Below are 17,955 nucleotides of genomic sequence, written 5' to 3' on the forward strand. Positions count from 1 at the left end.
TGATAACGGGATCACATCATTAGGAGAATGATGTGATGGACAAGACCCAATCCTAAGCATAGCACAAAGATCGTGTAGTTCGTTTGCTAGAGCTTTTCCAATGTCAAGTATCATTTCCTTAGACCATGAGATCATGTAACTCCAGGATGCCGTAGGAGTGCTTTGGGTGTACCAAACGTCACAACGTAACTGGGTGACTATAAAGGTACACTACAGACATCTGTGAAAGTGTCTGTTGGGTTGACACGGATCGAGACTGGGATTTGTCACTCCGTATGACGGAGAGGTATCTCTGGGCCCACTCGTTAATGCATCATCATAATGAGCTCAAAGTGACCAAGTGGTTCGTCACGGGATCATGCATTACGGTACGAGTAAAGTGACTTGCCGGTAACGAGATTGAACAAGGTATTGGGATACCGACGATCGAATCTCGGGCAAGTAACGTACCAATTAACAAAGGGAATTCTATACGGGATTGATTGAATCCTCGACATCGTGGTTCATCCGATGAGATCATCGAGGAACATGTGTGAGCCAACATGGGTATCCAGATCCCGCTGTTGGTTATTGACCGGAGAGTCGTCTCGGTCATGTCTGCATGTCTCCCGAACCCGTAGGGTCTACACACTTAAGGTTCGGTGACGCTAGGGTTGTAGAGATATTAGTATGCGGTAACCCGAAAGTTGTTCGGAGTCCCGGATGAGATCCCGGACGTCACGAGGAGTTCCGGAATGGTCCGGAGGTGAAGAATTATATATAGGAAGTCCAGTTTCGGCCACCGGGAAAGTTTCGGGGGTCACCGGGACCACCGGAAGGTTCCCGGGGGTCCACCGAGTGGGGCCACCTATCCCGGAGGGCCCCATGGGCTGAAGTGGGAGGGGAACCAGCCCCTGGTGGGCTGGTGCGCCCCCCTTGGTCCTCCCCCTGCGCCTAGGGTTGGAAACCCTAGGGGTGGGGGCGCCCCACTTGGCTTCGGGAGGAAGCCACCCCCCCTTGGCCGCCGCCCCCCTTGGAGATTGCATCTCCCAGGGCCGGCGCCCCCCAGGGGCCCTATATATAGTGGGGGGAGGGAGGGCAGCCACACCACAGCCCCTGGCGCCTCCCTCTCCCTCCCGTGACACCTCTCCCTCTCGCTGAGCTTGGCGAAGCCCTGCCGAGATCCCCGCTACTTCCACCACCACGCCGTCGTGCTGCTGGATCTCCATCAACCTCTCCTTCCCCCTTGCTGGATCAAGAAGGAGGATACGTCTTCCCAACCGTACGTGTGTTGAACGCGGAGGTGCCGTCCGTTCGGCGCTCGGTCATCGGTGATTTGGATCACGACGAGTACGACTCCATCAACCCCGTTCACTTGAACGCTTCCGCTCGCGACCTACAAGGGTATGTAGATGCAGTCATCTCTCTCGTTGCTAGATGACTCCATAGATTGATCTTGGTGATGCGTAGAAAATTTTAAATTTCTGCTACGATCCCCAACAACATCTATATTATTTCTCTGAGAATCTTGCTTGATTCTCTTAGGGTGGCCTTCAGGATACAATGGTTCCTGAGTCATTTTACCAGTTCTAGTAGCCACTCTAACAGCATAATCATTTTTCTTACTATTCATTTCATTTAGCAAATCATTTTGAGCCTTAAGTACTTGTTCTACTTGAGTGGTAACCATAGAAGCATGTTTACTAATGAGTTTAAGTTCACCTTTAACATTAGCCATGTAATTACTCAAGTGTTCAAGCATATCGGAATTGTATTTCAATTGTCTACCAAAATAAGCATTGAAGTTTTCTTGTTTGACAATAAAATTATCAAACTCTTCTAAGCATTGTCTAGCAGACTTATAGTGAGGAATATCACCTTCATCAAATCTATAGAGAGAATTTACCTTTACTACCTGTGTCGGGTTATCAAGACCATGAGTTTCTTCAATAGGTGGAGGGTTAAGATCATATGTTTCTTCCACAGGCGGTAAATTAAGACCATGTATTTCTTCAATAGGAGGTAAATTCTTAACATCTTCAGCTTTTATACCTTTTTCTTTCATAGATTTATTTGCCTCTTGCATATCTTCAGGACTAAGAAATAGAACACCACTCTTCTTTGGAGTTGGTTTAGGAATAGGCTCAGGAATTGGCTCAGGAGGTGTCCAATTATTTTCATTTGTCAACATATTATTCAATGGAATTTCAGCTTCATCCGGTGTTCTTTCCCTGAAAACAGAACCAGCACAACTATCCAGGTAATCTCTGGAAGCATCGGTTAGTCCATTATAAAAGATATCAAGTATTTCATTTTTCTTGAGAGGATGACCAGGCAAAGCATTAAGTAACTTGAGAAGCCTCCCCCAAGCTTGTGGGAGTTCTTCAATTTGCACAAAGTTGTATATTTCCCTCAAAGCAGCTTGTTTCTTATGAGCAGGGAAGTATTTAGCAGAGAAGTAATAAATCATATCCTAGGGACTACGCACACAACCAGGATCAAGAGAATTAAACCATATCTTAGCATCACCCTTTAATGAGAACGGAAATATTATATAGGTAGCGAGATCTCTCATCATTAGTGAACAGGGTGGCTATATCATTTAATTTAGTAAGATGTGCCACAAGAGTTCCAGATTCGTAGCCATGAAAAGGATCAGATTCAACCAAAGTAATTATATCAGGATCAACAGATAATTCATAATCCTTTTCAGTAACACAGATAGGTGAAGTAGCAAAAGCAGGGTCAGGTTTCATTCTATCATTAAGAGATAGCTGCTTCCATTTAGCTAATAACCTCTTGAGTTCATATCTATCTTTGCAAGCTAAAATAGCTAAGGTAGCTTCTTTATCAAAAACATAACCCTCAGGAATAACAGGCAAGTCTTCATCATCACTTTCATCAATATTATCAGTTTCAATATTTTCTTTCTCTCTAGCCCTAGCAATTTTTTCATCAAGAAATTCACCAAGTGGAATAGTAGTATCAAGCATAGAAGTAGTTTCGTCATAAGTATCATGCATAGCAGAAGTGGCATCATCAATAACATGCGACATATTAGAACGAATAGCAGAAGCAGGTTTAGGTGTTGCAAGCTTACTCAAAACAGAAGGTGAATCAAGTGCAGAGCTAGATGGCAGTTCCTTACCTCCTGTCGTAGTTGAGGGATAAATTGTTGTCTTAGCGTCCTTCAAGTTCTTCATAGTGACCAGCAGATATAAATCCCAAGTGACTCAAAGAATAGAGCTATGCTCCCCGGCAATGGCGCCAGAAAATAGTCTTGATGACCCACAAGTATAGGGGATCGCAACAGTTTTCGAGGGTAGAGTATTCAACCCAAATTTATTGAATCGACACAAGGGGAGCCAAAGAATATTCTCAAGTATTAGCAGTTGAGTTGTCAATTCAACCACACCTGGATAACTTAGTATCTGCAGCAAAGTATTTTGTAGCAAGGTAATATGGAAGTAACGGTAACGATAGCAACGGAAATAGTGATTGTAACAGTATTTTTGGGTTTTGTAGTGATTGTAACAGTAGCAACGGAAAAGTAAATAAGCGAAGAACAATATGTGAAAAGCTCATAGGCATTGGATCGGTGATGGAGAATTATGCCGGATGTGGTTCATCATGTAACAATCATAACATAGGGTGACACAGAACTAGATCCAATTCATCAATGTAATGTAGGCATGTATTCCGACTATAGTCATGCGTGCTTATGGAAAAGAACTTGCATGACTTCTTTTGTCCTACCCTCCTGTGGCAGCGGGGTCCTAATGGAAACTAAGGGATATTAAGGCCTCCTTTTAATAGAGTACCGGAACAAAGCATTAACACATAGTGAATACATGAACTCCTCAAACTATGGTCATCACCGGGAGTGGTCCCGATTATTGTCACTTCGGGGTTGCCGGATCATAACACATAGTAGGTGACTATAGACTTGCAAGATAGGATCAAGAACTCACATATATTCATGAAAACATAATAGGTTCAGATCTGAAATCATGGCACTCGGGCCCTAGTGACAAGCATTAAGCATAGCAAAGTCATAGCAACATCAATCTCACAACATAGTGGATACTAGGGATCAAACCCTAACAAAACTAACTTGATTAAATGATAGATCTCATCCAACCCATCACCGTCCAGCAAGCCTACGATGTAATTACTCACGCACGGCGGTGAGCTTCATGAAATTGGTGATGGAGGATGGTTGATGATGACGACGGCGACGAATCCCCCTCTCCGGAGCCCCAAACGGACTCCAGATCAGCCCTCCCGAGAGGTTTTAGGGCTTGGCGGCGGCTCCGTATCGTAAAACGCGATGAATCCTTCTCTCTTATTTTTTTCTCCCTGAAAGAAAATATATAGAGTTGGAGTTGAGGTCGGAGGAGCTCCAGGGGGCCCACGAGGTAGGGGGGCACGCCCTAGGGGGGCAGGCGCGCCCCCACCCTTGTGGCTAGGGTGTGGGCCACCTGGTCTTCATCTTTTGCAAGGATTTTTTATTATTTCCAAATAGACGTTCCGTGGAGTTTCAGGTCATTCCAAGAACTTTTGTTTCTGCACATAAATAACACCATGGAAAGTCTGCTGAAAACAGCGTCAGTCCGGGTTAGTTCCATTCAAATCATGCAAGTTAGAGTCCAAAACAAGGGCAAAAGTGTTTGGAAAAGTAGATACGACGGAGATGTATCACATGGCGACACAAGAAGCAAGCAAAAAAGAGGCGAACGGAAAAGAGGGCGAATAAAAACGGCAAGGGTGAAGTGGGGGAGAGGAAAACGAGAGGCAAACGGCAAATAATGTAATGCGAGGGATAAAAGTTTGTGATGGGTACTTGGTATGTCTTGACTTGTGCGTAGATCTCCCCGACAACGGCGCCAGAAATCCGCACGTTGGCGGGAGATCGAATCTTGACTTGACTTGGTGTAAACCTCCCTGGCAACGACGCCAGAAATCCTTCTTTCTACCTCTTGAGCTTGCGTTGGTTTTTACCTTGAAGAGGAAAGGGTGATGCAGCAAAGTAGCGTAAGTATTTCACTTAGTTTTTGAGAACCAAGGTATCAATCCAGTAGGAGGATACACACAAGTTGCCTCGTACCTACACAAATAAATAAGAACCTTGCAACCAACGCGATAAAGGGGTTGTCAATCCCTTCACGGCAACTTGCAAAAGTGAGATCTAATAGAGATAATAAGATAAATATTTTTGGTATTTTTATGATATAAATTGAAAAGTAAAGATTGCAAAGTAAAATAGATTGGAAACTTATATGATGGAGAATAGACCCAGGGGCCATAGGTTTCACTACTGGTTTCTCTCAAGATAGCATAAGTATTACGGTGGGTGAACAAATTACTGTCGAGCAATTGATAGAAAAGTGCATAATTATGAGAATATCTAGGCATGATCATGTATATAGGCATCACGTCCGCGACTAGTAGACCGAAACGATTCTGCATCTACTACTATTACTCCACACATCGACCGCTATCCAGCATGCATCTAGAGTATTAAGTTCATAAGAACAGAGTAACGCATTAGGCAAGATGACATGATGTAGAGGGATAAACTCAAGCAGTATGATATAAACCGAATCATTTTATCCTCGATGGCAACAATACAATACGTGTCGTTTCCCTTTCTGTCACTAGGATCGAGCAACGCAAGATTGAACCCAAAGCTAAGCACTTCTCCCATTGCAAGAAAGATCAATCTAGTAGGCCAAACCAAACTGATAATTCGAAGAGACTTGCAAAGATAACAAATCATACATAAAAGAATTCATAGGAGATTCAAATATTGTTCATAGATAATCTTGATCATAAACCCACAATTCATCGGATCTCGGCAAACACGCTGCAAAAAGAATTACATCGAATAGATCTCCAAGAAGATCGAGGAGAACTTTGTATTGAGATCCAAAGAGAGAGAAGAAGCCATCTAGCTAATAACTATGGACCCGAAGGTCTGTGGTAAACTACTCACACATCATCGGAGAGGCCATGGTGTTGATGTAGAAGCCCTCCGTGATCAATTCCCCCTCCGGCAGAGCGCTGGAAAAGGCCCCAAGATGGGATCTCACAGGTACAGAAGGTTGCGGCGGTGGAAATAGGGTTTTGTGGTGCTCCTGGATGTTTTCGGGGTATATGGGTATATATAGGAGGAAGAAGTAGGTCGGTGGAGCTGCAAGGGGCCCACGAGGGTGGGGGCGCGCCTCCCTGCCTCGTGGCCTCCTCACTTCTTTCTTGACGTCCACTCCAAGTCCCCTGGATCACGTTTGTTCCAAAAATCACTCTCCCGAAAGTTTCATTCCGTTTGGACTCCGTTTGATATTCCTTTTCTGCGAAACACTGAAATAGGCAAAAAAACAGCAATTTGCACTGGGCCTTGTGTTAGTAGGTTAGTCCCAAAAATAGTATAAAAGTGTATAATAAATCCCATTAAACATCCAAAACAGATAATATAATAGCATGGAACAATAAAAAATTATGCATACGTTGGAGACGTATCAAGTATCGATATGAGATGCATACTGTATTTTTCATGTTTACTGTATACTCGTGGATTAGATTAGTGGAAAAAGTGCTAATATTTTCAACAATCCAAAAACCTTTTTTTGGCACTTTTTGATTCAAGGCTTTTTTCTACATTAAAATCGGAAAAGTTTGCTGGAACGCATATTAAGCGTTGGTAGACGAGGACCACCTTGTGGCTCACAACGACGAACGTGTTCTGGGTTGGTGATGTGTCTCCCACAGAAATGATTGTTCCTGAACAGGAAAAGGCATTTAGGGAGGTAACCACCATCTTTGTGGGAGATGTTATTACTGTGATCGGATACAAGTTGGTTGACACGTATCTCCATATGTTGTTGCCAAAAACTTGTGGGATGCGCTCCAAGCTAAGTTCGGCGCAACCGATACTGATAACAAACTATATGCCATGGAGCAGTTCCATGATTATAGGAGGGTTGATAATCGTTCTGTATTGGAATAGGCTCATGAGATATAGTGCATCTCTAAGGATCTGGAGCTCCTGAAGTGTGAGTTACCGGACAAGTTTGTCGCGGGTTGCGTTATTGCAGAACTCCCTCCTGGATGGAGGAAATTTGCTACTTCTCTCAAGCACTTGAGACGTGAACTCTCTGTTGACGATGTCATCGGTCATCTAAGTGTTGAGCAAAACTCGAGAGAAAAGGACTCACACCTAAAAGGGGCAGAGGGTTCTTCCAGCGCCAATGTGGTGGAGAAGAATTTCCACAAGTTCAAGTGAAAGAACACTGTCCAGTATAATACTACCTTCAAGAAGAAGGGTAAGAAGAAAGACAAAAATAGAGATGAATGCTTTACTTGTGGTTAAGAGGACACTGGGAAAACAAGTGCCCAAACAAGTACCAGAAACCAGGACAGGACTCCAAGTCTGTCAATGTCACTTTGAGCAACAATGATGAGGCATTTGGGTATGGTAATCTGTTTACCGTACTTTCAGTTTATTAGTCCACCGATTGGTGGGTTCACACTGGGCCAATATTCATGTGTGTGTGCTAATGCGTCTTTATTTTCTTCTTACCAGGTCGCACGAGATTGTTTTGTCCTAATGGGGAATGACTCGCATGCTTCTGTTCATGGTGTTGGCACGGTAGATCTGAAGTTTACTTCGGGAAAGATTGTGCAACGAAAGAACATGCAGCATGTCCCCGCCATCAAGAAGAATCTCGTTAGTGGCTCCCTTCTATGTAAAGAAGGGTTTAAGTTAGTATTTGGGTCCAATAAAGTAGTAGTATCTCGATATGGACTTTTTGTTGGAAAAGGACATGATTGTGGTGGTTTGTTCCGCCTTTCCCTGGAGGATTTCTGTAATAAAGTTGTGAACCAAATTCATTCTAATGTGAATGAATATGAGGTTTGGCATTCACGTCTTTGTTGTAGGAGATATGCCCAGAGGCAGTAATAAAAGTTATCTTGTATCTCCAAGTTTGTAATGAATGTTTATATTCCATGCTATAACTGCAATGGTTCTCGAGTCTACAATATCCTGATGCTCGGAGGGATTCTCCATGCACTACTAGGAAAAGGCTAATTAGTGGCGCACCTGTTTTGGCCATTAATGGCTCACTATAGGTGCGCCACTATTACCACGCCACTAGTAACAAATAGTAATGGCGCACTATAGGTGCGCCATTACTATCACAGATAGTAATGGCGCACCTAAAGTGTGCCATTACTATGGCTAGAAGTGCGCCATTACTATCTGACATAGTAATGGCGCACCACATAGAAGTGCACCATTACTAACAATTTTTTTCAAAAAAAAAATCCGAAATATTTTTTTCAATTTTCTTTTCTTTTTTTTTCTTAATCTCGGGTCACTATGGCTTAATCTCGGGTCAAATATTTTAATCTCAAGTCAAATCGCACTAAGTGGTCAAACTTCCCGGAAGGTTACCCATCCTCACACTACTCCAGGCCAAGCACGCTTAACTTCGCAGTTTTATCCAACCCCAACACCACCTCACTTAACAGGCACTTGTTGATATATCTATCATATCAATCCTATTAAACCTTGTTGATGTCTATGACTTTGTTCATGTTCACGAGTGTGATGAAATTTTGAAAAAATATTTCAAACTTCCCGGTCATATTACGTATCATATTCTGAAAAAAAAACCGAAACCAATTTTTTTCTGCTACTAGTGGCGCACGTAGCAAATGGTGCGCCACTAGTAAGTTTGAAACTTTTTCCATTTTCCCCCCTCTAGATCTTAAAAGCCCCGTATCTTTCGTTCTCTTAGGTTTTTGGGGATTCTGAAAATCTTCAACAGGGTTCCCCCAGTTGAATTCGGATGTAACTTTTCGAGTAGATGATTTTTCGTATAAAAAACTTTTTAATCCGAGTTTGTATGCAAAAGCTATGCCCATTTTATTAAATTCCAGAGAGATTTTGCAAATAAAGTCGAAATTCATATTTGTAAATTTTCCCAACTACTAGACCACATATCACATGGGAAACTTTTTTTTGACATTTCCATCATTTTCTTTTATTTTTTCTAAAACTGAAAAGGCGGTCCAGGGGGGGCGGGGTGCAAAGAAAGTTAGTAATGGCGCACCTTCACAAAGTGCGCCATTACTATGTGTATGACTTGGTCAAACCTTGGTCAAAGTTAGTAATGGCGCACTTTGTGTAGGTGCGCCATTACTAAGTTTGACATAGTAATTGCGCACCTATGCAAAGTGCGCCATTACTAAGTTTGACCAAGGTTTGACCCAGTCATACACATAGTAATGGCGCACTTTGTACAGGTGCGCCATTACTATGTCAACTAGGAATGGCGCACTATCCCCTGGTGCGCCACTGCTAACATTTTTGTTTCAAAACTAGTAATGGCGCACCACACACCAGGTGCGCCATTAGTAATATGTCAATAATGGCGCACCTGTATCTGGTGCGCCACTGCTATATAGCAGTGGCGCACCACATACATGGTCCGCCATTAATGTCCATATTAGCTATAGCCGTTTTCCTAGTAGTGATGTGCGCGTGTGGTATAATAAGTAGTAAAATGTATTCCTAGTCATGCCTCTAAGACTAGCTCAAGCATAGCATGATGATCCTGTTTTCCTGATCATGGGCATGACTATGCCGGCAATTTTGAGGGCACAATGTTAGGAGAACACTGTGTTGAATCGACCCGGATTGATGTTATGCTATGAGATACATTCGTCACAAGTTAATGGTTAATAACATAGAGAGAGTTAATGTTTGCATAATTCCTTAGACCATGAGAGTACCGAGTTCCTTCGTACTTGCTTCATGAACTTTGGGGTTTGTTAAACGTCATCTGTAACTGGGTGGCAATTACGACGGCTTACGGGTTCACGGAAAAGTATGGCAAGAAATGAGATAGCTCAAGAGTAGTATTTGCTCCTCCAACGATGGATAGATATTCTCGGGCCCTCTCGGTGTTACGGTATCCATCATCCTCTGGCCAGACACAGGGTGATTTGATCATAGGGATGCTGGAACACAGAAACGAAAAAAGAGAACAAAACCGGTAACGAGGTAACTAGCATAGTGGACAAGTAATTGATCCATGGGGATGCAGATAAATCTCACCACGGGTGTTTGTAATATATCATGAAGAATCAAGAATAGCACACGACAACAGGAGGTTCACTCGAATATTTATTCCTATGGGTATAGGGGTCAATATGGGTGTCCACGGCTCCGATGCTAACCATTGATCGGAAAGTGTTCCAGTCATGTCTATACTTCATGGAACCTATAGGGTCACACACTTAAGGGTCATCTATCTGCTGAATACTAGACACGGAGCCTAAGAGAAAGTCATCGGAAAAGTTTCGGAGACAACGGAAGAGTTCCGAAGAGAGAACACCGGAATAGTTTCGATAATACCGAAAAGTTGTTTCAGAGTATACCATTAAGTCAAAATGGTTTTGACACATGCCTGGAAATTCTTGGAGGGTGCCAGAATTGTTCTAGGAACTTTTGGGATGTTTCTAGAGAAAAAACCCGGAAATGTGCTGGAGCTGCCGGAACCTCTTTGGTTGCTTTTCGCTGATGAAAGTCACTAATTCGGAATTGTTTCAGAACGCGTCCAAAATTATTTTAGTGGGTACTGGAAATGTTCTAAGACCTACAATAATATTTTTGGATTTAACGATCGCAGAAAAATGCTTTCATGAATAGTGAAAAGCACCTTTTGGTGGCTTCTTGGAGAAGCCACCTTGAGGGCTTTTTGGTATTTACCCCTATTGGCTTCTTGGAGATGCCATGTCGGTGTCAAAACTGGCGAATCTCGGGTAGGGGGTCCCAAGATGTGGATCTTGGATCAATGGGGAACAGGAGACGAAGGGGACACTGTTTACCCAGGTTTGGGCCCTCTCGAAGAGGTAAAACCCTACGTCTTGCTTGATTGTATTGATGTGTATATGCTGATTACAGAGTCGATCTACCACGAGATCAGATGAACTAAACCCTAGGTGAGTAGGATGATGGTTCTTCTTGTAGCCTCTAGGGGCTAAACCCTCTGATTTATATAGGCACCAGGGGTATCTAGGGTTACCTATAGTCGGTTACAACAAAGGAAATAACATGCCGAGTCTTCGATCTTGACTTGGAGTACACACCAAGGCTTCGAGTATTTTCTGTCCGGATACGAAGACGCCTTATAGCTCGTCCTTTCAATAGTTGTTGAAGGGAGGACCACCTGTCCGGCCCATAGGAAGAGGCCTGTAGGCCGAGGACCCCTTAGTCCAGAACTCCCTCAGTAGCCCCCGAACTAGTCTTGGAAGTCTAAGTAGGTACAGTGAATCGCCGGCTTCGTGGGCTATTTCTCTTTATGGAATTTTCAAAAAGGTCGCCAATCCAGCTCAGACGTGTTTGCCCCAGATTATGTCCGGATTTGCGGATAGTATGTATTACTTAACCTCGAAGGCCAACTGCTCGAATATGAATAGTTCCCTCGCCTGACAAATTTTGGCGAAAGGTCACAGCCGGCCAGAGCCACTGACTGGTCACAAAAACTCAATTCGCGGTTCGAGGCGGTTTCTATTGGCACGTCCCGTCGACACGGAGATCGTGCCTTGTTTTTCAAGATCAATGATTTGGGTCACCCCTCGCGTGCATAACGACATGATTATATCAAAAAGTGGCGAGGTCTGTGGCACGGCTATAGGGCCTCTTGGTGTTTCGGCATCCTATAAAAGGAAAGCTACCACCGCTGGTCCCACACGCTTTCCCCTTCCTCTCTCGCCATCGCCTTCCCAAGCTACCGAGCTCCTGCGGCCCGCTCCATCTTTCCTCAAGAATCCTCGCCTAGCCACTTCCTCAATTCAGCCATGGCTAGATCTGGTTCGAAAGGCAAGTGGGAAGCCTCGAGCGTCACCAAGAACGACATCGAGGATCTGATGTGAGCCAGCTACCTCCCGGCCAACGTCATTCATCGGGCTCCAGAGGAGGACCAGGTCATCCCCATGCCCATGCCAGGTGAGAGGGTGGTGTTTATTCCCCACTTCATCTGAGGTCTGGGCTTCCCACTCCACCCCTTTGTCAGGGGGCTAATGTTCTTCTATGGGCTAGATTTCCATGATCTGGCCCCAAATTCCTTTCTGCTTATCTCGGCTTTCATAGTCGTCTGCGAGGCCTTTCTGCGGATCCATTCGCACTTCGGCCTGTGGCTAAAGGTCTTCAACGTCAAGCCAAAGATAGTTGACGGCTAACAGGTGGACTTCGGAGGGGTGATGACCAGGAAGCTCGCTGGGTCGAGTGGCCGGAGGGCGTCTTCATAGAGACCGTCAAGGTCTGGCAAAACGAGTGGTTCTATATTACCGAGCCACGCAGCGCAGACTGGGCAGCGACCCTCGAATTCAGATCCGGACCACCCACAAGACTGACTACATGAACCAAGAAGGGCCTCGATTGGGGGTCGCCCACAGACGTGGCGTCGCTGCAGAAACGCATCTCCAGCATGATAAAGCTGAATGCCAAGCTGACCAACATGGTCCAGGTGAGGCCCCACCGCCACCTCCTACCTTGCCAGCTCCGGGCCACACCAATGTGGTCCTACAAGCCCGAAGACCTTGTCACCGTGCAACGCTTCTATGGCACCACCCACGAGATGATGTGGAAGGTGTTGTTCAAGCCACAAAGGGAGAGGCGGGCCAAGGAGGAGGACATCAGCGTTGACGCTGCAAATCCTCCTCGGAAGGCAATGAAGCATTTATTCTTTATGTGCAGATATTTCTCCTTTAACAAGGGACTTGACTCCTTCTTCTCTGCATTTCGTAGAGCTGGCTAGATAAAGCTATGCTGATCGATAGCCTGGACCCGCTACCCGAGGACCCCAGGATGGCCTAGCTGGAGGAGATGCTGGCCGTGGCACCGTACAAGGCCTCGGAGAAGAAGGAGATGAGGAATGTGGAGAAGAGGGAGGCCCAAGAAGGCCTTCCTCCAAGGGGGCCTCCGGACACCAAGTTCAGGGAAACCCAAACGCCCTCCGCTCACGAGGGGGAGCAGGAAGAGGAAGGGGAGGAGAGCGACTCCTCCCAAACAAGGAAGAGGGCGGCGTCAGACGATGTCGAGGAGGTCCAAATCCCTCCCGCCACCAAGAAGCAATGCAAGGCCAAGGTAGTCCTGTCCGATGATAGCTCGGACCCCAGGGAGGAGTCAGGGGCTTTCGAGGAGGTTCCTAAGAGGGAACCCCAGGGTCAAGCCCGCTGCGCAAAGGTACAAATCCAAAGATCTGTCGGGCTTTTGGCTCGAATCTCATTACTCAATAATATGCATGTTTCTCTCATTGCAACCCACCGCACAACCTCCCCACTGAACGCATCTCGGAGGAGGGCTCTCTGCCAGCCGAGCTGGCGGAAAGAGGAACCGCATCGCGCTCCCCTCCCCCCACAACCATCGGGGAAACCGGAGAGGTGTTGTCCCAAAGGACCCCTCCTGGCCCAGACATGGGAGGCGGAGGTGATGACATCATGGACGAGGTTAACATCTTAGCCGCCGAAGACCAGGATGGGAGACCCCTTCTGGTGAACAAAGAGGGGGAGCTCGATCAATCCGAGCTCTCCCGGAAGTCGGTTTCGGAGCCCCCAAGGCACCCAGAGTCGTCCATCCCGCCCTCCACTAAAGGGGGAGCCAGAGCCCCACCGCCCGCGTGGAACACCAGAGAGCGGGTCGCGGCTGGGTGGCCGGACGTGATGGAAGATGCTTTGAATAGCTCCTCCATTGTTGCAGAACACCGCGCCCTAATGGGCGTGGTTTTACAAAACATTCGACCCGTCAACTACGGGCTAAATGAAGCTTTTGGAGGTCTCCTGGCAGGCTTCGAGGTAAGCCATGTAATGCCTTTTTATGAAAAGAGTTTAATTTTCAAAGTCGTGCCATCCCCGTATATAGCAGCCCCCCTGAGCCCCGCTAGAGTTTGAAAAACTCAAGCGGGGATCGAAAAGTAAAGCAAAAAATGGAGCATGCTTGGTGAAGCAAAGAATTTAACTGTAGCCCCTCGAGACTCGGCCAGGAATGAAAAAACCTGGCTGAGGATCGAGAATCAATAAATCGAGGGTCTAATGTGTGGCAGCTATTGTGCAGGTCTCGGCTGTGGCGGCGGTTGCCAATGCACCGGAGCTAGCCGAGGTGAATCGGAAGCTCAAGATCTCAGATGCGGAGCTCGACCTTATCAACAAGCGGTTCCATGAAGCGCACGGTTAGTCCGGACTAGAATTACTTATTCAACAATTTGGTTTGCTTTATTAATTAATATGTTTCAGGTGAAACCTAAGCAAAGAGTGCTCTATTGTAAATGCTGCTGTCACCGCGGAGGTCAAGGGCCTCAAGGTAGAGCTGAAGAAGGTGAAGTAAGAGGCCGCCGAGCAGAAGGCGGTGGCCGAACAGGCGGCCGCTGAATTGTGGACGGTGAAGACCGTCAGTGACAAACACGAGGCCAGAGTGGCCGAGGTGCAATAGGAGCTCAAGGATGCCATCACTAAATGTGAGGACCTTGAGCAGAAACATAAGTATCCAGCCACCGAGCTGTCCTAAATTAAGATGGAGCTCACGGAGGCGAGAACGGAGACGCGGGGCGCCCGAGAAGAACTCCACCAACTGAAGAGTATTACAGATGGTAAGCTGTACTTACTGTGGAGTGTCTTTGATGGTCACAGGTCCGCTTTGCTCACGTGAGTGTGGCGTTCCTCAGGCGTGTTTGCGGATCTCCCGAGGAGTGCGGCAGAGACAGCAAGACACTTTGCATCCCGGGATGGCGACGCCGAACATAGGCTGTTCTGGGCGCAGTTCCAGGCACCTGAGCACCCTACTCTCCTAAGCAATCAAATGAAGCAGCTGATGGAGTTGCACCGGATGGCGGAGCCAGCCATGAGGGACCTCTATGTTTGGCTATGGACTTCGGAGCCGTTGCCGAGAAGCTACTTCGGCTTAGTGTAGAAGCTGCGCGATGCTGCGCCCCGGGCCGACGCTGTAAAGCACTCAGTATGTGTCGAGGGAGCTCGGACGGCCTTCGCAAGGACCATGGTTCACTGGCCAAAGATCAAGCCGATCGAGATGACCACTAGACCCCCGCCCCCAGGGAAGGAGCGTAGGCACCCCGAACATTACTTTCCCGTCGTGATGGATGGTGCTCGGGCAATAGAGGCCCACTGCTCTAAAGATGTAATTTATAAATGAATTGCACTATCATGTATCAGATGAAAGTTGAACCCCTATGCTTTTGCAATGCGATTTCTTTGTATGGCGCCGCAAACCTAGCCTATGTTTTTATGTTTATTTTGACTCTCGTGCGGCCGTTTTAATCTGAAAGTTTCTAGTCATCGGCTTCAGCCCCCTTGTAGATGCTATGAGGGGTGTTTCTACCTCCACACTGTCACCCTTAGCCGACGTCTCGGCATCCGGAGGAGATAGTGCGTAAGGTAAGCAAGGCAATCAGACTATGCAGAGAGCTTTCACTTGTTGATAGGAGGTTGACAGCGGGGGCTAGTTTCTAGGCCCCGGTGGTTTGTGATGTTCGGATGAGCCGCGGTGGAAACCATAATCACTTGGTTTGCGTGAGGGAAAACCCCTCATATAACACGACATCACCTCCATCGATTTTCGTTTAACATGTGTCGACGAATCGCCAACCAGTTCTCGCTTATTATGACAGTCAGTTTTCGGCTTTTGCCACTGAGGTACTTAACCAGGCTAGCTAGAAGTACAATCGCAGCGGTTCTCCCTGTACCCTCCTAGCCGAATATGTGGAACATAAGAGGGTAACCACAGGATCCAGGCAACCCAACTATTGACGCAAGACATAATTCGAAACTGATTCATATAATGCAATATCCGAGACGCCGAACACTTAAAAGAAAAGATAGTCCCGGACTAATGTGTAGGAGGAGTTTTATGATCGAGCCCCTGCTCTATTAGCCAACTACATCTAAAGAAAGTATGCAACATAGATAACTGCAATGGAACCATAAAAGGTAGTTTTTATTTCCTTTTAGCTTGTTATGTCTGACGTAAAGTCCGAACTACCAAAGTAACTATTGTAGATAATTTGCAAAAATGTAAATAATAGAGGAAAGGTTTACATAGGGCCTCGATGCATGGTTTAATGTCCCTACTGCGCCCTGCTGCACGTCCGCGCCTTGGCTCTGAGGGGATCCGTAGAGTGGAGAGATAGTGTACGGCGGGCGGCCCCTTGACGGATGGCTTGAGAAGTCGTCGTAGTGGATTAGCTTCATGCTTGGTCAGGCCTTTAATAGTGCCTGATGTAGTCCCAAGGACCTTAGAGGACATGGTTCGGTTAAGCCGAACACTTGACCTATCGACTGTTTTATCCCCACAACTACCCAAGGATTTTTGAGTGCAAAGTGATGCACGCGAGGTACGTACTTTGTGACTGAAGAGGCTTTGCTATGGGGGGTGTATCCCTATTTAGGGTAAGTGCCGGAGGGCCCTGGAATTTGTGAAGTATGTCGGGCTCGTTTGTGAATGTCTGGCACTTCTTTTCTGGCCTGGACTTTAGCTTCTAGAGCCACTGTCTATTCCTCTGTTTAGAGCAAGCGTTCGGTGTTACCATTAACGGTAATGACGCCCTTCAATCTAGGCATCTTGAGCTTGAGGTATGCATAGTGTGGGATGGTGTTGAAGTGTGTGGTAGCCACTGCGAAAAGGGACGATGTCGAAGATCAAGTCTTCACCACGGAAGTTGTCGGGTTGTGAGCCAAAGAATACTTCCAGCGTGATGGTTCCCGAGCAGTGCGCTTTGATGCTTGGGATTACCCCTTTAAAGGTTGTGTTGCTGGGTTTGATCCTTGAAGGATCGATGCCCATTTTCCTCACTATATCTGAGTAAACCAGATTGAGGCTGCTACCTCCGTCCACGAGGACTTTGGTTTGGTGGTATCCATCCATGATGGGGTCGAGCACCAGGGCTGCTGTTCCTCTGTGATGGATACTGGTCGGATGATCCCTTTTGTCAAAGGTGATTGGGCAAGACGACGACCGGTTATATTTCGGGGTGACTGGCTCAACGCCATAGACGTCCTGAAGTGCATTTCTGCTCCTTCCTGGGTATGTGTGTGACGTAGATAATATTCAGATTTTTTTACCTTAGGAGGGAACTGCTTCTAGCCTCCATTGTTTGGCCTTTGAGGTTCTTCATCATCCTCGCTGCGGGGGCCCTTGCCTATGTCCTAGCATTGAAAATATTGGCCACCCCATGCCGCTTTATGAGCAGTACGGGCACACAAAAGGAATTTTATTTGAAAATTAGAGTTGGCACATACGAATTTACTTGGAATGGCACAGAAATACCGCATATAGGTAGGTATGGTGGACTCATTTGGCACAACTCGGGTTTAAGGATATGGATGCACAATTAGTATTCCCACTTAGTACAAATGGAGGCTAGCAAATAGATTGAGAAGCGACCAACCAAGAAACGAAAACGACCATAAAATAGCATTAAACATAACTAACAGCAAATAAAGCACCACAAGTAGGATATAACTTCATTGCATAACTATTAACTTTCGTGCTTGCATAGGGAATAACAAACCTTGACACCAATATTCTTAGTAGAGCATAATTACTCACCAACATGACTCACATATTACTATCATCATATCTCGAAACTATTACAAGGAATCAAGTTTATAATATCCAATGATCTTCATGAAAGTTTTTAGTATATCCCTCCTGAATATCTGTCACTTTGGGACTAGTTTCATATATTACCATTGCTACTAACAAAGCTCTCAAACAAATCTAAGTGAATAACAAGAGCAAAAATTTCTTCGAAATAATTTTCATCTCTCAAAATAATATAAATGAAGCAATGAGAGCATATTTCTTTAAATTTTACTAACTCTCAAAATAATCTAAGTGAAGCATGAGAGCATATTTTTCAAAATTAAAGTGCCACCGTGCTCAAAAAGATATAAGTG

Source organism: Triticum aestivum, chromosome 7D (genome assembly GCF_018294505.1).
Source record: "Triticum aestivum cultivar Chinese Spring chromosome 7D, IWGSC CS RefSeq v2.1, whole genome shotgun sequence".
Taxonomy (NCBI): domain Eukaryota; kingdom Viridiplantae; phylum Streptophyta; class Magnoliopsida; order Poales; family Poaceae; genus Triticum; species Triticum aestivum.